This window comes from Rhinolophus ferrumequinum, chromosome 11 (assembly GCF_004115265.2).
Source record: "Rhinolophus ferrumequinum isolate MPI-CBG mRhiFer1 chromosome 11, mRhiFer1_v1.p, whole genome shotgun sequence".
Classification (NCBI taxonomy): Eukaryota; Metazoa; Chordata; class Mammalia; order Chiroptera; family Rhinolophidae; genus Rhinolophus; species Rhinolophus ferrumequinum.
This window is the reverse complement of record NC_046294.1, coordinates 64,687,106-64,709,407: the sequence shown is the minus strand read 5'-3', so window position 1 is coordinate 64,709,407 and position 22,302 is coordinate 64,687,106. Positions and strand designations below refer to the sequence as shown.

The following is a 22,302-nucleotide window of genomic DNA, read 5'->3' as shown; positions in this document are numbered from 1 at the left end:
TAAACTGGGGCTTTTTCCCTGCTTCTGTTTCTACAGAGCTGCCATTACAGGTATATCCTGTATATACCAAAGTGAAGATGAGTCAGCCTCCTTTGTGGAAATTACAGAGGAAAAGCCTAGAGCTGCTGTTACCACTTTTGGACCTCTCAGCCACTGTGGAGAGGGGTGAGGATTTATTGGAGAGATGTCTTTGGAGAAACTTCCTTCTGCCTGTCCCATTGCTCCGACCATTCTGTCACTAACACAGAGCTGGGGAGCGATTAGAGAGGCACAGTGGGAGTCATCTCAAGCCCATCTCCCTGAAGTTTTGAACTTGAAGCCCAAGAGCCTTTTCCTCTGAGGTGGTGAAGCTGGCCTAATGGGGACCTGGAACTCTGGTGGCCCTGGTTTTCTGTCTGGAAAAGAAAGCTGGGCTGCCGTGGGGTAGGAGGAGGCCTCAGGCTCCTCAGAGAGAAGCAGAGAGAGGGGATTTGTGCACCACGAATCCTCCGCTGCCCAGCTCCCTTGCTGGTGGTGAAGTTTCTCTTTGCCTGGGCTAACTGGAAGTGCTGTGTTCTGTACAACCAAGGGTCCTAAGTGACAGATGTCGGGACCCTCAGCTGTCACTGAACTCTTTGTCTTTTTCTGTTTTTCATGTGTACAATGGGGTAACAATAATTGTCTCATAGTTACTGAGATGTCCAGATGAAATAATGTGTGTGTGGAAGCTTTGGGGACACTGTAACATAGGAGATGACGGTAAAATAATCCTACAATTATTTTACCAACTACCTGACACTAATGATTTGATTGTTCTGGACGTTGTTGGTTTCTTAGTTGAAGTTAAACATTCTTACAGGAACAAATGATGCTATTAGCACTTTCCTTTTTTTTTTTTTTAGGAATTAAAATAAGCCTGACTTGTCCTGTGTATTTGTAGGAAATGAATGAACGGGTCTTGATAAATTGTGGCCTTTTCAAGCCTAGAAAAGGCTTTCTCTGAGTTGAGCCCTAATTATGTCTTGGTGAGCGTTGAGTACAGATTTCATATCAGATGGGCTGTACTCCATGCCTCCAGGCCACGGTAAATCGTGCTAAAATTTTAGAGTGATGGCACATTTATTTGACTTGGGAGTTAACTAGCCTTGGGTTTGAGTATCCGGGTGTTGTCACTTACTAAATAAACTATGTCGTCTTTGAGCCACAATCTTGTATCTGTTACAGGGGAATAATAGTTCCAACCCTGCAGATGGAGGATTAAGGAGATGAGGTATTTCAGGTCCTTAGCTGTGTCTCGAATGTGGTAGGTGCTAAATAAATACAGCTGTTACTATTAAGCATGGCAGCTTTAGTAACAGTTGCAACTAAGGAGGTAAGACTAGAAAATACGAATCTGAATTTGGTGTTTTATGGCAAAATCAATCAATCAGTATAAAAAGCACTTACTCAACTACTATTTGGTATCTTGTCTGTGTAAGAGATGGCGTGGAGTTGGTAAGACGTTGTGTCACATCATTCCTGTCTACTGGGGGAACAAAACAGGTAATACACAAGGAGCTGGGCTTTGGGGGACAGCAGCGGATTGGAAAGGGAGAGGCATCCCAGAGAAGGTCTACAGGTGATGGAAAAATGCAGCAAGGGAAGCGATGCAGAGAATGACACGTTTAGGATGATTTTTGGAACAGTCTATATGATAGGTGCACATTACGCCTCACTTTCCGGTTTTGTTTTTCCTTTGACTTCCGGATTCCATCCCAGATGTGCTTAGTGTTTCTGATCATTCTGATGAAGACCCATAACCATTATACATTCCAGAGTTGACCATTTTTTTTTTTGCAGACTCGTTTTCTGTGTGAACAGTGGTTTTTTGTTGGCTCACACCCTTAAATCATCAGAATACTCCCAGCATGTTTTGCCTCCCCGCTCCATTTTGCTCTGCCTTATTTTAGTTTCCTGTGCTGTAAGTGGCCTTTTCCGAGTTGCAGCACGTTGAATCTTGGCTGTCAATGAAGCAGATGTTTGTTGAGAACCTACTACAGGCAGCAGGCAGGGCAGTGGGCGCAGGAGGCATGGGCAGCAGAAAGATTGGTGAGGTAGGTGGTCCCTGCCTTGAAGCTGCTCGCTTAGTAGAGGAAACAAATGGGCAGACGGACTCTAATTAAAGGTGATTAGTGCTTTACTTTGGTCCCATAAGGAAAGGCATTTGGTAGGAGTCCTCCGTCAGCCACTTATGCCGGGCTCGGTTCACGAAGGCTGCCCACCTCCTTGAGCACAGTCTGGAGACATATATTCTTTATCAGCAGCTACAGTTCTGATGTGAAATCTCTGTACATGGTTCCCTGCTTGGTAAAACACTGACATTCCTTTTGTCACCCCCACCCAAATCCCCCTCCAGGCAGAAAGTCTAGACAGAAAGTCTAGATCTAGGAGTTTGATGTCTTCCTCTCCTCCCGCCGACTCAGGCCTGCTCCTCCCCTGGGTTTTCCGTCTCATCCACCCAGAGACCAGAGAGTACCTTGGACACCTCCCTCCTCTCACCCTGTGTCTAATTATTCACTAAGTCCTGTCAGTTCTGTCTCCTTGTACTTCTCATTACCATCTCTCAGGTTCAAGCTGTCATCTCCAGCTGTAGGTCACGACCCAGGTTACTGGGTTCTGAAAGTAATGTAGAGGGTCGTCACCAGCCTTAAAAAAAGAAAAGAAAAAGAAGTAGAATGGAAGACATTAGGGTGAAGTGCATGTAGTAAGGTTAAGTTTGATTTTGTAAGACTTGTGTTTGTGTATAATAATTTTACAGAAAAAGGTTAATGTTATGAAGGGCTTTACATATATTGACTTATTTAGCCCCCACACAACCGGTGCAGTAGGTGTCATTAATAGTATCCCTGTTTTACAGATGGGGAGACTGAGGCTCAGGGCAATTGGGAAACTGGCCCAAGGTCACAGAATGCCAGGGTTCCAGCCCGCCAGCCCAGGCTGGTAGCCTGCCTCTCATAGTGTGAGGGACTGTGTGTGTGTGTGTGTGTGTGTGTGTGTGTGTGTGTACTGGGCTGCAAAGTAAAGTGTCTTTCTTATTCTGCAAGTTGTGGTAAAAAAAAAATCAAAAAACAAAGTCGGAATGGTTTTGTTTGACAGATACCTGTACCTTCGCTCTTATCCCCCTCCAGATTTCCGAGCTGCAGCCACAGTCCCCTTTCACAACGCAAACTGGATGATGCTTCTCCTCTATAGCAGGGTCCCATACCCTTTGGAGCACGTGCAGTGTGTGTGGTGACACGTCTGTACAGCCTGGTCCCCGCCGGCCTCTTGCGCCTCACAGCTCATCTTGTCTCACGGGCTTTGAGACCCCTTGGGTCCGCTGCATGTGCTCGCATGACTTCAGACTCGGCGAGGCCGTTCAGGACCCGCTCCCATGGTACCCTGGACTGCGAGTTCACAGCACATACTATGTCCGTGAAATAATAGTTTCTTGTTCACTTGATGTCTGTCTGGGGTAGGGACGCATAGGCCGGCTCACACCCCCAGCCCCGAGGGCCGCGTAGGGCATGTCAATCAATGAATGTTTCCTGGTTGTTCCGGTAGCTGTGGAGGGTGAAGGAGGGCAGGAGTCTCATTTTTGGCTGAATTGACTCCCTCTATTAAAATATTCCTTACTCTCTTCTTTTCCTCCTGTCTGACCTTTCTAGAAAACATTTCTTAAATTAGCCATGTTTATTTCTATAAATGGGTCAAAATCTTTTGAGTCTGGGTTTTTCAGAATTTAATTTTATTTGTGTGTGTGTGTGTGTGTGTAATCCAGTGGATTCCCAGTGTACTGTTCTAACTGGATGAAGAGCTGCTGTCCCACACCTATTTGGCGGGCCCTCAAATCCCTGTGGGGGTGGGCACTGTGGTCTAGTGAGAGTCCTGGACGCCTCTGCCTACACCACTTCTTCACAATTCAGCCGTGAGACAGCTTCCTGGTCCATGAAATGGTAGTGATGGCAGTGCACCCACGTGCCTCTGGGCTGATCGTGACAATCAGAGGACATCAATTGTGTGTGAAAGGTGCATGCCATATAGTGGTGTGGGCTGTTCAGGAAGGTGGTGGTTTGGTTTTTTTCCTCTTCTTGCTTGGGTCTCCTTGAGCTTGACAATGATCCGTTGTGATTGGAGAGGCCCTGTAAGCTCAGTGGTATCAGGCCCAACCAAAGTCAAGCACAGTTCTCGCTTCTGTTGAATGAGTATAGCCCTGGGCCAAAGCCATTCAAATTCTTCTCTAGGTTCACATATTGGTGGTTTTTAAAAACTTGATATTTGCCTTGGGGAGCTTTCTGGCCTACGTTAGTACGATGACAACTCAGTGTTCCACTTTGTCCCTGAAATCATAACTACAGTGATAATGAGTATAGCTTTTATTTTTGGGGCATCTGCCCTGTGCCAGAGATGTACTCAGAGTCTCTGTGATGCATTACCTCCTCCCACCGACTTTGTGAAGTAGATGGTGGACTCCACATTTTGCAGAAGAGGAAACTGAGGCCCAGTAAAACTTGCCAATTTCTACCAGGTGGCATTCTTTGTAGGATACTTTTAACATTTTAGTTACAACTACCCGACTAATTTTTTTTTTTTGACTTAGAATCTAAGCATTCTGTATAGTCTGTGTTCTTGATTGCGGCAATCCAGCTTTTCCTGGGTGAGATACCTGCTCAGGAGATCTGGTTGTCCAGGCCAAGAGATCCCGTGCTGGACTCTGTTGGGGTCCCTAGAAATGCTTCCTGCCCCATCCGTTCCCTCCCGCAGCGGTGGGGGGCATGCTGATTGGATGGAGCACACACGCTGGACGCAGGAGCTGATTTCCTCTCTTCACTACTCCTTTTTACTTCTAAATGCTCCTGTTTGTCTCCTCTGGCTGCATGTGTTTTCCCTCTTTACTACTGCAGCTTATTGGTCTTTGCTGGCTCCTTTATTTTTATTTTCTGGACTTGGCCTGAAATGCATCTTGATTTTGACATCTTTAGATGTTTAAAGCCCTGCACTTTGTTACTGATGATTTCCCACATTTCGCAGAATTCCACCTGGTGGCAAGTCTATTTTGCAAGACCCTGCTTCTTTCCCTTCCATCATTAAATTTTAACATTTTTCTGTGCCTGCTCTTTCATATCAATTTATATTTTTATTTTATGGATTGTAAGAACGGACCTTCGGTGTCCTACAGTTTGACTTGCAATCATATGTTGATGGAGCACAGGGTGCCTTTCTATGTCCTTGCTCTTTCTAAAAGGCAAGTCTGTATCGCTTTGGTGTTCCACGCCCTTCGTCGGCTCTTGTAAGATCGGTTCTGAACCCCTCATCACCGTGTGGGTGACTGTGGGGTCCCTTTCCCTGCACCTCACCTGCCACGACTCCCCGCTCCCCCTGCACTAGACCAGCAGTCCTCAAACTTGTCATGTCAAGACCCCTTTAAAAATTCTTAAAAATTAGTGAGATCCCCAAAGAACTTGCAATTATGTGGATGATATCTGACAAGATTTACTCTAATAGAAGTTGAGATTGAAAGTTTTAAAACTATTTATTGAATACAGCCATCATAAACCCATTACATGATAATATAAATAATATTTTTAATGAAAAGAACTATTTCCAAAACATAAACATTTAATGAGAAGAATGACAATGCTTTACTTTTTTCCAGATCTCTTTAATGTCTGCCTTAATGGAAGACACCTGGATTCTTCTAAATACTTTTGCATTCATTCTGTTGCAGTTTGTTGTGTTGATTGAACTATATGAAGAAAATGCAGCCTTACACAGATACGTAATTCGAAAAGGTGGGGGAGTGTTTTAATAACCTTTTCAGTTAATTGCAGATAGTCTTTGAAACTTGACAAGTGGTAGTTTCTTAAAGGTTTGTTGTAGTATAGAATCTGAAATCATATCAACGGATTTTTCATACTGTCTTACATTAAAATCTGTTGTTCTATCTTGCACTTTGAAAGGCTCTTTTATGCATTTAGTAACATGAATTGGTCATTTGGAAAACACCACATTTGATAATGTTATTACCAAGCACATCTGAAGTCTTTAAGTATTGGGATGCGCTAAAGCTCACAGTGGCCAATATAAGTTTTCCAAAATTTTAAGTTTTGCTTACAAGCTCAATTTCTTTCTTGAGCAACAAATGCCATCCATTTTCCTTGAAATAATAAGCTCATGTTATTCATTTTTGAGAACATGTCTACAAATACCCTAATCTGAATAACCATAGTTTTTCGGTCTGTCATCTTTCAAGTAAAAATGGTGTTCCAGGAAGAAGAGTGGCTAATTCAGCTCGCAGCTCAGTCACACAAGTGCTTTTTCTTCCTGACAACTGTCATACTTTGGCTTGCAGCAGAAGTGCTTTATGAGTGCTTCCCATTCTGTCACATGGGACATTAAAAAGATGTGTACTCAAGGGTCGATATTTAATAAAATTAATATTTTTTCCTGCTTCTTCAAGGACATTCTTAGGTCCTTTTTTTAAACCGTGAATGTGTGGCGGTGGGGCATCCGGTGACCATCAGATGCCACTGCCTTGCTTCTTGTGAAGGCACCCACCACTGCCATTGCACCATCAGTGCAAACCTCTGCACACTTGAGGATGGTGTTGACCTTGTAGCACCCCCGGAGAGGGTCTTGGACCATACTTTGAAAACCACAGGACAAGAGCAAACGGTCTTCATCCATCTGCACGCACTAGACTCTCTTGCTTCCCGTCTTCCTGGAACACTCATCTTCACCATCTCTCATTCTTGTGTGTGAGTGTGCATAGTATATACACATAGATACATATGTATGTATCTGTGCACATCTGCACATATCTCTGTGCCTCTGTGTCTGTCACTGCAGTTAATGGTTAATCACCTGGGTCTTTCCCATAGTTTCCATTAGTTAATCACCTGGGTCTTTCCCATAAGGCTAGACTGTGAGCTGGGTTTCACGTGTATCTTGGTGTTAGTAGGTACTACCAAGTACCATGCCTGTTCAATGTTAAGTTGTTAAATGTTGGCTGTGCCTATCACCGTTGTACCATTATTGCAAGGACTCAGTAAATGTTCTTTGCACAGATGAAGAGTTTGGGTTAGTGTTCCCTGGGTCTCCTTAGAACATTGGTTCTATGTGATGTCGCTAAGCGTTAAGTGTATCCCTGGTAAACTAGATTTGAGAATGTGCAGACAGGCTTTTAATCAAAGGATTTCCCAGATCCTTTATTGTATAATGTGCACCGTGAATCTTTTTCAGGAGGATGGGAGGCTACAGAATGTAGTATTTCCCAAATTGAATCACATGTGAACCTTTTTTTTTTTTTTTTGGCATATCACATAGATTCTTCGGAATTTTCTTTGGGAAATCATCTTGGGGCTTGGCTTTTCTGTTTTAGCAGATGATGAAATTGATTACCTGTGTTCATGCATTAATTTATACCTCAGATATTTAATGAATACCTCTCAGGGTTAGACTCTGGTAGAATTAAGTATACAAGGGTAAGCAAAAAACAAAACCACCCCTCTACCTCCCCCCTCCCCCCAAAAAAAAGACTTGGAGTTAATGTACTATTTGTATAGAGTGGGTGGCTAAGTGGGAGAGAGATTGAAGTTTTCATCAGCTCATCACCCGAAATTACAAGTATTATGTCAGTGTTATGTAGGAAGGTACACAGTGCTGAACCATTTGCTGTTTGTTTTTTCCATTTTCAAAGCTCTGCCGAGTTGTGTAGGTATTCTTCTCAATACTTGGCCACCGCTGGCATCCCTGTGAGCCACACCACTGGGGAAGGGCAGTAAAGACGTGGACCATTGGCTCAAGCATATCATCCGAGAGGACCGCATGTTAGAGACAGGATCTTTAAAATGTGAGCCAGCCTCCTCTTAGTGCCTGGCACATAGTAGGTGCTTGTATATGTTGATTGGTTGAACGAAGAATGAATAAACATGCTCAGAAAAATCTGAGACTAAAGGACAAACACCACACCATGGTCTCATCACCCCAGTACCCATACTCACTGTGCTGTCCAGGGTGGGCTGAATAAAACCATATAACATTGCTCTGACCTGGCCCATTTTGGAGGGAACCAGTCACTCTTCCCTTCCCTTCCATGGAAAACAAAACACAGAACACACCCTATTTCTATTTTGATCCTGTACTGCCCATCCAGTGGTGGGGAATGTTAATATACTCTTTTTATGAATATATTTAATCAAAGGATGTGATGTGGACATAGTAAAATTGGCCTTTAGTCTTCTTACAAACTGGACAGATGATAAAGGAGGGTTTTGGAGTCAGGACTTCAGTAAGAAGATTAAGCCAGTGTTTAATTTGATGTTTCATTCTGTGAAGTCACCTATAGAGAAAGCAAACATTTACATAAACCAGTGCTTTTGGTTCTTGGCGTGTGGCCCGCAGCTCTCACTTTGGGCCGGTGAGCTCTGGGAATGCATAAAAATCTCCCCTTCCTCACCCCACCACCACATGTGGATAGACGGACAGGAAAACATTGACCAGCTCAGATTATCCTCTTGTTTCAAAGCCTGAGACATCTTCAGCCACATCATGTTCCTGCCAGAGTCTAAAAACTGACAGGCGTTGTTAGAGAGGGTTGAGTGAAGTCACTTAGAGAATAGCATGCATCTGGCTTGCTGGTTTTTCAGGTGTTGCTGTGAGACTGAATTAAGAAGATTCTTAGGGAGTTTTTTTGGTCCTCTTGATTTCCAATTTTTGTGTTTGAGTTAGAGTTGCAGAAATATCACGAGTTGCTAATTAAAAGAAATTTTTTTTCTTTGTAAAAGTAATTCACACTGTAGAAATTTGGAAAAATATCAAAAGGCGTAATGCTGAAAATTACCCATAATTCTAGTTTCAGAGATAATCGCTTACAAAACATTTTGTTGTTTTTGCATGCATTTTATATGCATAATTAAGATCACTCTGTATAAATTTTGATATCTACTTTTCCCATTTAACAAATATTTTCTCTTGCATTGTGAGCAGTACAGCATAGGAACTTGTATGAGTTTCCTCCGGCTGCTGTAATAAATTTCCACCAAGTAGAGGGCTTAAAACAACAGAAAAATAACAGTTCTGGAGGCCAGAAGTCTGAATCAAGGGAGAGGCAGGACTGTGCGCCCCCTGGAGGCTCTAGGGGAGATTCACTTTCTTTGCCCTCCCAATTTCTGGTGGCTGCTGGCATTCCTTGGCATGTACCCCATCTCTCCAATGTCTGCCTCTGTTTTCACACACCTTTTGTGTCCGAGTGCGTGCGTGTGTGTGTGAAATCTTTCTCTGCCTCTCTTCTGAGGACACTGGTGATGGCATCTAGGGCCTACACAGATAATCAAGGCTCTCTCTTCAAACTTAAGATTCTTAGCTGAATCACACATCTGCAGAGACCTCTTTTCTATATAAAGTGACATTTACAAGTTCTAGCGTTGGCACCTAGTATCTCTGGCTGTTATTCAGCCTACTGTAGGCCTGAAGTGCATGGACGTTGGAGCCAGACTGGGTGGGCTCAAATCCCGGTGCTGTCTCTTTTCGGCAGAATGACATTGGCCAAGTGTCTTAATTCTTGGTGCCTCCATTTTGGGATCTGTAACATGAAACTAGCAACAACACCTACCTCCTTGAGTTGATATACTGATTAGGAGGATTAATGTATGTGAAGCACCTAATAACTTCGGATGATGCCTGGCCCATGTAAGGATTGGCTGCTATTATTGGAGTTGTTATTTTTGTTAAAAATTCTTCGTACAATGTCATTGTAACGGCTGCACAAAACTTGATGAATCTACCATAATTTATCTAATCATTTCCTTTTCTTGGCTGTTAAGTTTATTTCCAATTCTTTATCTTACATGTGACACTACCATAGATGCCTTGGAGAATTCAGTTTTGTCCCCATTTCAGATGATTCCCTAGGGAAGAGTTCTGAAGGTGGAATCACATCAAAGGAGATGTACAATCTTTTTCATTTAATTAAATTTTTAAATTAAATTTATTGGGGTGACATTGGTTAGTAAAATTACATAGGTTTCAAGTGTGCAATTCTATAATACATCATCTGTATATCGCACTGTGTGTTCACCACCCAGAGTCAGTTCTTCCATCACCATATATTTGATCATTTACCCTCCTCCACCACCCCTCTCCCCCCGTTACCCTCTGGTAACCACTAAACTGTTGTCTTTGTCTTTGAGGTTTTGTTTGTCTTGTTTGTTGCTTGCAGTTGTATATCCCACATATGAGTGAAGTCATATGGTTCTTGATTTTTTTCTGATTTATTTCACTTAGCATGATAATCTCAAGATCCATCCACGTTGTGGCAAATACAGTATTTCATCTTTTCTTATGGCCGAGTAGTATTCCATTGTGTATATGTATCACATTTTCTTTATCCAATCATCTATCAAAGGATACTTTGCTTAGTTCCATGTCTTGGCCACCGTGAATAATACTTCAATGAATATCAGTGTACATATATCTTTATGGATAACTGTTTTCAGATTTTTTTGGGAAGATACCCAGAAGGGGGATTCCTGGGTTGTATGGTCATTCTATGCTTAATTTTTTGATGACCCTCCATACTATTTTCAGTGTCTGTACCAATTTACACTGAGGGTGTACAGTTTAAACCACTTAATAAGAGGTTGCCAAACTGCTTTCCAGAAAGAGTGTGCCTTTTATACTCCTACCAGTAGTTGAACAATAAGAGTGCCCAGTTTTCTGTGGCCGTACCTGTATTGCGTGTTACCATTTTAAATATTCTCCGGTGTTTTGACATGGTTTGCTTTTAAGGCTGAAATGTAACATAGCAAAGGGACTCAACATAGTGGTTCCTTTAGCACGGAGTATTCGTGCAAGGCGAGAAAACTTCTAATGAGAAATGAAATCCTTGCTTTGTCAAGTCTCCCAAGTGTTTTGTCCATTCCGTTATGAAGCTAGGAAACTTCCTGATTGTTCTTGAGGGTACAGGGAGAGGTGTTGGGGGAGAGAATATGTTAATAGTACGGCAGTGCTAGGTACACAAGGATTTTAATTAAAAAGTTTTGTGTCTGTTCTCAAACTCGGACATTGAAAACTCTGAACATTTTATGGGACGAGGGAGGCACACTTGAACAGAAAACAGATCAATTTAATCACTTTACAACTAAAGCCATCTGAGAGACAGGAATCTGGGGTCGGGGGTGGGGGGGGCCGCTCCTGCACTGCTTGCTAGATGGAGACCAGCCTGGGGAAGGGCTGAGGGAACCGTCTGCACCTGCTGTTTACACCCCTATCGCCTGGTAGCCTCCTTTCCTGCCCATTGCAGTCTGGTCCTGCCCAGCCCCAGCCTCTGGGCTGTAGAGGAAGATCAGGTGCTAGCGGAGTGAGAAACAGGGTGGTGGTGATTTTTTTTTTCCTCCCTGGTGAACTGATATGAGTGTACGGTGTGTGCCCCCTGTACAACTGGTCACACATGAATTCAACAATATCCAAAGCAGTAGCAGTGGACTAAATGGTAGCTCCAAAGACGTGTCCAAATACTGTTGCCTTATTTGGCAAAAGGGTCCTTTTAGATGTAATTAAGATAAGGATTTTGAGATGAGATCAACTTGGATTATAGAGGTGGGCCCCGAATGGCATCACAAGTGGCCTTAGGAGAGAGAGGAAGAGGGAGATTACACACACACACACACACCTGGCAGTGAAGTAGAAGAGTGATGTGGCCACAAACCAAGGAATGCCAACAGCCACGAGAAACCGTAAAAGGCAAGGAACAGATTCTCCCATAGAACCTCTGGAGGGAGTGTGACGTTGCCCACACTTTGATTTCAGGCTTCTGGCCCCCAGAATGTGAAAGAATATATTTCTGTTGTTTTATGCCACCCAGTTTGTGGTCATTTATTATGGCAGCTGCAGGGAACTCAGGTACCAGTCTGTGCTCTGTTTAATAAGTCAGTTCCACTGACCGTGTGCTTGGCTATGCAGCAATATCATATGCTCCAAACGCTTCTGAGGGTCTCTTAATTTCTGCGCTTATCTTGTGAACAGAAGCAGAGTTGGTGGATGGTACCAGTTTGCAGACCACCCTTTGAATGCCATCCGTGTGGTCTTCCTCCCTTGTGTTACAGATGAGGGCACTGAGGCCCAGAGAGGAAGTGGTAGGGCTGGTATTGGAGCACAGGTGCCTCTGCTGCTTGGAATGGATAGATGGCTGTGGCGCCAGCCTCCTGGGGGCTAGGTCTGGGATGAGCGGACAGGAGACCTGCCTTCTAGCCTGTTCTGCAGGCCAGCAGGTGTCCCTGTTGCTATTCTGTACCCCGCGTGAAAGCTGATGCTCCAGTGAGCCCCTGGGGCACGGAGCTGCTTAGAAGGCCCAGAAGCCAGAGGAAACTTGTAAAACCTTTGCTGCAGCTAATGAGCCAACAGCAGCAGGCAAAGGATCCTGTCAAGGGGAAAAGGTCAACTTAATTGCTGTCGACTGAATTTCCAGCCCACTGCTTCAGTCCTTGTGGTTTGGGTCATATTTTCCCTCTGTAGCCCAATTTTACCTTTCTTCATTTGGTGAGTGATAATTATCGCTTAGAGAATGTGGAATTAGACTACAGTCATCTTGACTCTTATGCTGCTTGGATAATGTCCAGCCCACTTACCTTGGCGTTCAGGGGCCCGTGAAGAAGTTCTCCTTTCCAGCCCTGCCTCCCACCCCTCCCTTTCATACACCTGAACCTCGGAACGTCACTAAAGTCATCGTTCCCTGGTAGAGGGGACTTTGAAGAGGTTAGACTCTTGAAGCCCTACAGGAGGTGAGTTCATGGTGGACCAACTCAAGAACCAATGGAAAAATGTGGCAAGGGCATAGAGGGCATAAATCTTTGAAGATCTCAGGAAAGAGATGTTCATGTTTACTAAAATAAACTATCAAGGCAGTACAAACAGCTAGTACTAGTCACTGGCCTGTGAACTGTGTCGTCTGCTCTACCGTCCAGCCCAGCTGAGCTGCCACATAAGCAAACTGAGCAAGACCAGAAGAAAAACCTCCTGGCTGAGCCCAGCACTCATTGCTGACGCACTAAACCATGAGCAAATAAAATATTTATTGTTTAAGACACACAAAAAGGCAGCATGATAAATCAAGCCTTATCTTTGAGTTATTACACTTCTTATTTTAGCAACAATGGGCATTGTATAGTTACTCAGTTATTCCTTGCTTGCTGTGGGTACTTTTCAGTACTTCTCACCTTTGTATTTTCAGTGTAATTCTTATTTATTTTGTTTTGTTATGGATAATGCTCATATTAAGAGTCCCTTTTGTCCAGTATCTGGGCTTCCATCTTAATATTTAATAGCGCTGGGGTTTTATGAATTATTTATTGGATCTATTCTCTGGGCCTCACACACATCTCTCTTCCTTTCCTCTCACCTATGGGACAGTAGTACAGAGGCCAAGATCACTTTCTCTCATCTTCTTCTATTTTTTTCCAAGGCTTTGTTTCCGAAGCCTCTTTCTTCACCCTCTACTGTTGTTTCTTTTTCTCGTCCCACCCCTGGATCTCTTCTTCTCATTTTTTTGGATCTCTGATTCTTAAATCAGTGATTTGTGGTTGCAAGGAACAGAAATGCTCTCATGCTATCTTAAGTTAGTATGGGGTTTGTTGTAGGAATCTCAGGAATTGCAGGGAGCAAAGCCTGACCCGCCTGCTGGGAAGTGAAGCAGGAAGGTCTCTCTAACTTGGCTGCGTGGCCCTGCTCACCTCCTATCTGTGTGTGTGTGTGTGTCTGTTTCTCTGGTTTGGGGCTCACCACTTCCTGCCCGGTTTGATGTCTTTATTTTCAAACGAGCGAAGCAGGGATGGAGGGAGACAGTATGTCTGACAGTGACAAGTGTCCATCTCCAGTCAGTCAGTTGGGGGAGGAGAGCCACGTAAGAGCCTTCTCAGCGTCGACTGGTGGTGGTGGGGTGTCCCAAAAAGGGGTGTGTGGAGAAGTAGCTCCCCCAAACCTATTAATACCTCTTCTTCTGATTTCTCAACAGAAAAAACTCAAGTCACCTCTACTGGAAATCCGTTTGCTTGAAACTATTGAAACAGCAGTTCCTGAAGTTGAAGAAAAGGTAAGTAGAAGTCAATTTGTGTCTGAACTAAAGTTCTCTAATCAGGGAACCTATGCTTGGGGAGGGATCACCGTCCCTGTGTTGCTGCAGACGTGCCTGGTTCTGCATGTATTATTCTACCCCTCCTCTCTGCCTGGCCATGTTCCTCTTCATCTTGCAAGGCCTTTCTCAAATGCTGCCTCCTTGGGGATGAAGCCTTTGGGAGTCCCTCCCTCTGGCGGTGATTTCTCCTGCCTTCGAAGCCGTACGATACTGTCTGCGTCTTACCGACCTGTGTCATATGGGCTTTACTGACTGACCTCGTGCTCTCCTGACTGATCTTCTCCCGTGGCTGTACTGAGTGTGGGGGCTCCTTCTCCAGGATCTCCCCTTCTTAGCATTTCCACACTTGATCATCGTTGCTTGATTGTGTGTTTTCCCAGTAAGCTCCTCGAGGGTGTATCTGAATTGTGCCTGGGATACAGTCAGTGTTCCATAAACGTTGATTGAATAAACAGTAAATCAGCCTCCCCCACTAGACCGTCAGTTCCTGTGTTGGTTCCGTTGGTACCTCCACTACTCCATCCTTATAGGGCCTGTACCATAAATCATTCTCAAATCGATTCTGTTCCTTGAGCATTCGTCAGAAATCGCTCATCTCTAGTTCTCCTTTGCGTCTTGGCTTTTGGTGAAATGAAGCTAATAGCAAAGCTTTTGTTTCTGATTTTTCTTTTTCATGGGCAATTTGGGCCGATGTAAAGAGCAATAATCCAGAAGCTGGAAGGGAAGGGAGGTGACAGGCGGGTCAGGAAACTGGTGACATGGGAGCATAGCTCCCAGCCTGCCTCTGCCTCCCTGTGGCTGGTGTTGAATGGGGGTTGCATGAGGTTGGGGGTTGGGTCATGCCGTGGTTGTGGTCCCTCCTTTTCGCCAGATGGCATCCATCTGGGTGATCTTCCAAGCTGCTTTGTCAAAGGACAGTTGCAACTTAACCCGCCTCCCTACTTCAGATCTTTTTGCTTTAAGTGCGTAAGTCAGCAGGTTCCTTTTTTCAGACTGTTTGTTGCACCTGTTAAGTATCCCGAAGACATTCCTTACTGATTCTACCAGTTTTGTTGGTCACCGCCCTCTTAGAGGACTTGCCCCAGCTTTTCCTACCTAACGGTAACCAGCAGTTTTCTCTTCCAGGTGCAGAGTTCTTCCCCTTTTACAGGGTGCTCCTATGCATGTCGCCAGATTTCCTTCTCCCACCAATTCTAGCACACAGGCAGGGGCCCATGGTAACATTTCCTTTTCAGTCAGGAAACAGACTTAGCATTTGGGTGTCTCACATGGCGTCACATTGCCAATGTGAATGGCGTCTTCTCCCCTGCACCACCTCGGTCCTTTCCCTTGGAAGCCAGTGCTGCCATCACAAAAACCCGGGGGCTCTGTCTCTCCCCTGTCTCTTACCCACCCGAGTGCTCCTTTCAGGGAGGGGAGCCTTGACCTTCTGTTGAGAGACGCATTCTGACCCTGGTGTTTCCCTCCACCCACAGCCAGGCCAAGTTCTTGAAAAAATAGGGATCTGTAGATGTCTTCCTCCTGAGACCTTCCAGTTAGTCTTGTACGTTTTTTTTTTTTTTTTTTTTGGTGGGGGGTGCTTATTTAAATGCAGGAAATGTAATTAGTTTCCATTAACGCTGCACTGTCTTACTCTGTGAGTAAACTGGAGGACACTAAGAAGGGTTTGTTCAGCTTAATCTAGCTGTTACCTAATGATGTTCTCTCCCTCCCTTTTCCTTTAAATAATTGCAAATGGTTCTATCAATCAAGGAGGCAGAGCACAGTGCTTTATTACCATGTGGAATTGTTTAGTTAAATGTGATTTTTTTTAAATGGCTCAACTTTTAATTAGAAAGCAGATTGTCGATGACATTTTGATTTGTCCTTTGCTGGGGGAATTGGAAAATATACTCATCATGATAGGAAACCAGGTGTAGTCCAGGAGGCATATTAACTTAAGAACAGGATGTGATTTCAGTGAGTCATTGTTTTTCTAAAATAGGCCGTCTCCTCTGGTCTTTTTGTTGAGAGACCTTCCTCTGCATCTGATGCCACCTTAGAGCCACATTTTCCTAGGGGAGACTCTGACTTGGAACCCCCTAAAGAGGGTGGTACTGACGGTATACCGTCAGGGCACAAGACCAGATACGAAGAGCCTTCTACTGGCACTTCTGGAAAACTCCAGTATCAAGAAATCAGCAAACCTATTATGTGACACTTGTAATCTATTATGTGACACTTGTAATCGAAGAAAATAGGCTACATACTTTACTTGCCATGGTGGTGTGATGCAAATACCATTTTACTGTTCAAAGTTACTGTTTTCTTAACCCCAGTGTGGTATCCGTGTTACTACTGAGGGTCATCATTGAAGCAGCCTGTATGTATGTGTCTTGGCTGAGTTTGGCCCCCTAGGCTCCTCATGTGGTGCACGTCACCTTGGCTGGCACGGAGGTGGACATCGGAGCACCCTAAGAGGAGGGCATGAAGGGTCACCAGTGTGAATGACTCCAGGCGTCCCTCATTCCATGGGACGCCTCTGTACTTTGTAGCACTTTGTATCCCTTTTATAGCAGTTAGCGAACTTGGGTATTAGCTCTTGGGCACCTCAACCTTAATGGTCCAAATATTCACTCTTGGTCTCCTTCTACCACAGCCCCTTTCCAGACCTCCCTTCCCCCATCTCGTTAAGGTGCACAGCTGTTAACTTGCTTTTTCAAGCCAGAAACTGGGGAGTCACTCACCTTTCTCTTCCTCCAAATCACCAAGTCCTAGCGATGCTTCTCCTAAAGTGGATCTTGAATTCACTCGCCGCCTACCACATCCACCTCCAAGTCCACTGACAATGTCATTTGCCTCTGTTACTGCAAAGGCCTTTGAACCGGCTGCCCTGCTTCCACTTCCCCTCCGTTCTGTTCATCACTTTGGACCCAGAGTGAGCTTTGTAAATACTTGTCATATAGTTCACTCCCTTGCGTAAACCTGTAACGATCTCCTCCTGCACTTGAATGAATCCCATACTCCCAGCGTGGTCCATGCAGAGGCTGTGCCACCAGGGCCCCAGACCTGGCTAGAGGTCCCACAGCAATGTTATCACATTGAAGCGGCTTGTAAGACACTTCTCCCTTTCGCTGTTGACTTCCTTGGCAGATTGCAATGGCTTTGATTTTCCAAGGGCAGTAAAATAACTGTCAGACTCACAAAGGTGTGCTTAAAATGGATGTCGTGTTCTGGAAAATGGTCCAGGGAGTGATTTCTTTCTCCAAACTCCAGAATATCAACTCTGACAACACAGAGGTAGACCACGATTTCATTTGGAACCTTAATAAGTAAATAACCAATATGTAATCGACTAAAATTCTAATGCCCAGGCTCCTTTCCAAGTAGACCCCTCACCAAATATTTTGATATAAAAGAATGTGTGCAACATTTTAGCTCAGGAAATAACAAATGAAACTTGATTCCAGATTGTAGACGAAAAGACTGACTTTCTACAGGGAAAAAAGAAACACACTGAGTATTGGTACCCAGCTTTCCTTTCGAAACACATTTTAGAAGGAAATGTGTTTATAAGGAACGTGCTTTTTTTCCCTTACCCTTGAGCTTTACTTTTGTGTGTATGTTTGTAAAACCATGTACACATACAAACACACGCCTGAAACGGAAGTTCTGTCCTAGTTGAGTGATCCTCTCCATTCTCCTCAGGACTTCCGTTCTAGGTAGTCAACAGGAATACCGGAATTCTAACTTTATCTTCGGTGTACTATAACCTCAAATGAAGACAACTTCTCTATGATCTTGAATTTGAGATTTTTTTTTTATGGTACCAGTTTGGTGGGTCAGTCTGATGAGTTACAAGCAAAGGCTGTAATGGGAACACCAGACAATTGGGTGACCTTAATACAGTGTGACGCGTACTGTGGAGGATTCGATGACCAGGATTCATGGGGCACAGAGATGGGCCCTCACTCACTCTGGGGGCTGGAAAGTCGTGAAATGCTTTCAAGAGTATGTGACCTTTGAGATGGGTCTTGAAAGAGGAGTTTGCCAAGTGGAAGGAGTGACTGGGAGAAAAGAGGTGGAAGACCGCATTTTAGACAGTGGCGTGGACGGAGGTCTGGGAGGCCAGCAAGAGCATGGCGTGACCGTGGGTCTGCACGAGGACTGCTGTGGCCGCACCACGGAAGGCCTCGGGCGGGGAGGGTGGGGCTGAAAGGCGGGCAGTGGAACACCCCCGTGGAGCCTCACACGGTGGGGTAACTGGATCAGATTTGTCTTTTAACGCAGGGATTCCCTAGGTTCAGTCTCTACTTCTAAGGTGTCTCCGAATGGGAAGAGAATGGTGACTCGAGTCTAACACACAAGTTCTTTTTATCAGACTTCCAAGTTTTAAGGTACGACTACGGGCTCCCTACCAGTAATCACGAAGACCTTATGGAAGGTTCCTGAAATGTGATTGGTGTTAAATCACTGCCCTTGCTGGAGTTTATGGATGGCTGTTTCATAGCTCACCGGGAGTTCGCTGCCGTGCCAGGCTCAGCAGTGGTGCGTTTCAGGCTCCGGTGGAGCGAGGGCTTACACAGGCCATTGGACCTCCTGTCGATCTTGGAAATGACGCTCTAACAGCACCGTGTCGGTGCCGTCTTGAATCTGTGACACTCTTTTATTGCCAGGAATCGAGATAGTACTTATCAGTTACCGTTAGCTTGGCTTTCTCATGACCAGTTTAGTGTGATTGGTTGGTTGGTTACCTTGAAGTGTGAAGTGATGCATATGTACATCAGGGATGTGTTTTGGCTTAAGAGTTTCCAACAACTAGTCCTTCAACATATGAGGTTCACATGAGTCCTCTCTACCCCTTTGCTCACGATGTATATGTGTCTCTCGCATCTGCCTCTGTAGTGATTCTTTGCGGTCGTTGCCACGGTAGGTTGTGCTGGTGAGGGGAACACGTGGGATGGGTAAGTTGTAGCGCCCTTCGCCCTGCATGCACGGGCACTGATCTTAGAAGGAGTTAGAAGTGTTTATACTACCTAGGGCTCAAGAGAGCGGTAAGGTGCGGTACGGCAGGGAAGCGCAGGGTAGGAGGCTGGTGCAGCATCCTGTGCACGGAGATGAGGGCCTGACCTAGGGGTCGTGGGGGTGGGGCAGGGGGCAGATGTTTGGGAGGTGTTAGGATAAGGGACCGGGAGGACTTGGGAAACAGTTTGATGTAGGGAATGGGAGAGAGGGAGGCATCCAGTAAAACCCCCAAACTTCTGGCTTGTGCAACACTAGTAGGAGGAACAGGCTTGTACCATTCAGCAAAGACTTACTGAACCCCTGGTGGGAAAGGCGTACAAAAATGATTAGCTCTTTAAAAAGGCAGAACAGAAGAAGGGTTCTTTTAAAGGCATAAGAGTAGGTCAAAGGGTAATTCGTTTTGACTAAGGGAATCAGGGAAGATGTCTCCGTGGTGGGTAGGTAAAGCTGGCCAAGATGAGGAGACTTGGGTGTAGGCACATGTTGGCTTGTTCTCCCGCTGCCTGCAGAGGGACAGAGAGGTATGACTGCTTGACGTGATGGAGGGCCGGGTTGGGCTTGGCACCCAGGACCTGGAAGGCCAGGCCAAGTGTGCGCTGTGTTTGGTGGCACTGGCGATCCCTGAAGGCTTGTTAGTTAGGGGACTAATATCAGACCTTGGCTTAAGTGACATCATTCTGTCTGGAGATTGAAGAATCAGAAGGTTGGAGGCAGGAGGACGTGTGCGTGAGACAGAGAGACATGAGGACCTCAGTGTCGCCAGGGAGAACATGCAGGCTCAGAGTGTGGGGTGTATCCCTGTGTCTGTGCTGTGTTCATTTCATTTGGATCTGGGATGGATATAGAACCGAAAGTCAGTGCAGAAGGAGAATAATCTGCTCCTAAGTCAGCAGTGAAACAAGATGGGGGTAGGGGTGGTGAGGGAAGGCGTTTGAAGATGGCGTGGAGACCCCTCCCTCACTTAGGTGACTGGGTTTGCCTTAGTTAACAGTGACCCGCCGTGGTCTGTGGGGACTGAGCTCATTGCTGGCCTGGGGCACTCTGCAGATAGGCCACTGGCAAAATCAGCAAACCTTGTCCTCAGTGCTTGAAAGCCTTGTTTTGGGCGCTTTGCCCAAACCATCCTCATCAACTGCTCTGTTTGGTAAACCAGTGTACAGTTCAGCAAAAAAGGTGGCATTTAGGTTAAAGATTAAAGGTGTATCACTTAGTGACAGATTCAACTTCAACAGCTGCGTTCGTTGTCCGATGGAGTCATTCTCCTTCCCCCCACCCCCAAAACCCGCCCTGCGGAGACTCCCGAGAATATTGACACGGTGCTGTGTAAATATTTGATAGCAACACAGTTTACTGCCTGCCTTTCAGAGACTATTTGAATTTTGGTAGCAATCAAAGCCTACGGTGAAGCACAAACAATAGGCTTAGAGACCTTTGCCAGTGGGTTTGTAGAGTCCTTTTTGGATTGATCTTCTGGCTTCTGCTCTTCTCTCTAACTGGACCTTAGCTGCGTGCCCTAGTCGGCAGTGGTTCCCAAAAACCTTTCAGGCCTGGCCCTTCCTCAGGGGCTCCGCCCTCCCCGTTCCCTGCCAGGGTCCTTTCTCCTCCTAATTCTGCTCTAGGCCTGTTCTTGCTTTTCCTTCAGGCCTCTGCTCTCTAATCAGAGATGTGGTCCCTTGTTACACTCTCTGTATGACAGCACACCCCCTCCTCCCTGTCACCTTATGCTGCTTTGTCTTTCTTCGTAGCACTTCACTCCTTGACATATTACGTACTGACTCATCTCTGTCTGTCTCCTACTTTATTAGGGTGTGTGTTCTGTCAGATCAAGAATTTTGTCTTGTTCATTATTCCATCCCCACTGCCAGGACAGTGCCCAGCAGCACCTCAGGGTTGTCCTGTGTGTGGTGAATCAGTGACTGGTCGGAAGGAGCAGACAGTTAATCACCCTGCATATTCACAACAGTTCACCTGTGCCTGGCATGTAATAGGCACGCAGTAAGTGACTGAACGAATGAATTGGCGAGTGAACGGCTGTGCAATTGGCTAGTCTCCAGCACTGAGGTGCTCAGCAAGTGTTTGCTGAACAAACGAATGGATGAGCGAGCTTGTCCCCTTCTAGCGGAGGCTGACCCTCTGGATGGACTGAGCTCCCAGCTTCCTGATTTGAGAAGGCCCAGATGCGTGGTGTTGGGTGCGCGCGGTGGCTTGTGTGTATTTGCTAATTCAGTCAATGCCTCGCTCTTTCTCAGTATGTCTGCCGTCAGCTGGGCTCTGTCATTAACTTGCTGTAATGTAGCATAGAGATGAATTTTTCATTGTAAACATGCCATAAACAACCGGCGCTTGTGATATCTTGGTTGTTAATGAAGTTCATGCCTAACAGAACATGAGAACTGTCACACGTCGAGGGAGACAAGGGGCTGCCACGCGTGAGGACGGGCTGATGAATCCGGGCAGAGCTGTGGTCCTCTCCTCCCAGGGTACGCCACAGAGTGAGGGCTGCGCTGGGGCTGAGTGTGTGCAGCTTCCTCTACGGTCATGTTTTACCCACAGATTTGGCGGAAATAACACTTAAAGAATATTAAAGCAAATACGGATGTTGGTTGGAGGAAAACTCCACATAGCTTAGTGGTGAAGAGCAAGGCTCCAGAACCAGACTGTCGGGGTTTCTGTCTGTTCACCACTGGCTTGCTCTGTGGTCCTGGGCAAGTTACACAACCTCTCCAAACCTCATTTCTTGCCTAAGATGTGACACAGGAGAGCCTGTGGCAGGAGATGTTGTCAGCAATGAGTGAGAGCCACAGAGGCTTCGTCACAATGCCAATTGCATTGTAAGTAAACAAGGGCTAATGTTATGTATGATTGCTTGACATTTTAAGACAAAAGAGGAGACAAATGAGATTTTATTCTTGCAGCGAATCTACCCCAGACCTGGCCTCCAGGGATGAGGGTTCACTCACCTCTGCCGCATTTGAAATGGAAAAGTTAACAAAGCACTGCTGTAAACAACCCATCGCGTACAGTTGGCTGGTATGCATGTTTCTACAAAAAGTTCCCCAACCGTGCCTTAATCTCGAGCTGTCACAGAGCTGAGCTGGCATTCACAACGTGATAAATTAAGGATGCTTACTTTTTTAGTATCTGTTGTCTTCAAGTACCTAATTGAATAGCAG

The 22,302-nt window shown here is 45.4% G+C and overlaps 1 protein-coding gene across 7 annotated transcripts in view; it reads left to right on the top strand.

The window, feature by feature from the left end:
* The window catches only part of SMCO4 (single-pass membrane protein with coiled-coil domains 4), a 64,341-nt gene that overhangs the window by 27,184 nt on the left and 14,855 nt on the right, over positions 1-22,302 (top strand). For all 7 annotated transcript variants that reach the window (XM_033119063.1, XM_033119058.1, XM_033119061.1 and 4 more), the window contains one exon: positions 14,006-14,083. The gene's annotated coding sequence lies outside the window, so the exon portion shown is untranslated. The remainder of the gene's footprint in view (positions 1-14,005; positions 14,084-22,302) is intronic.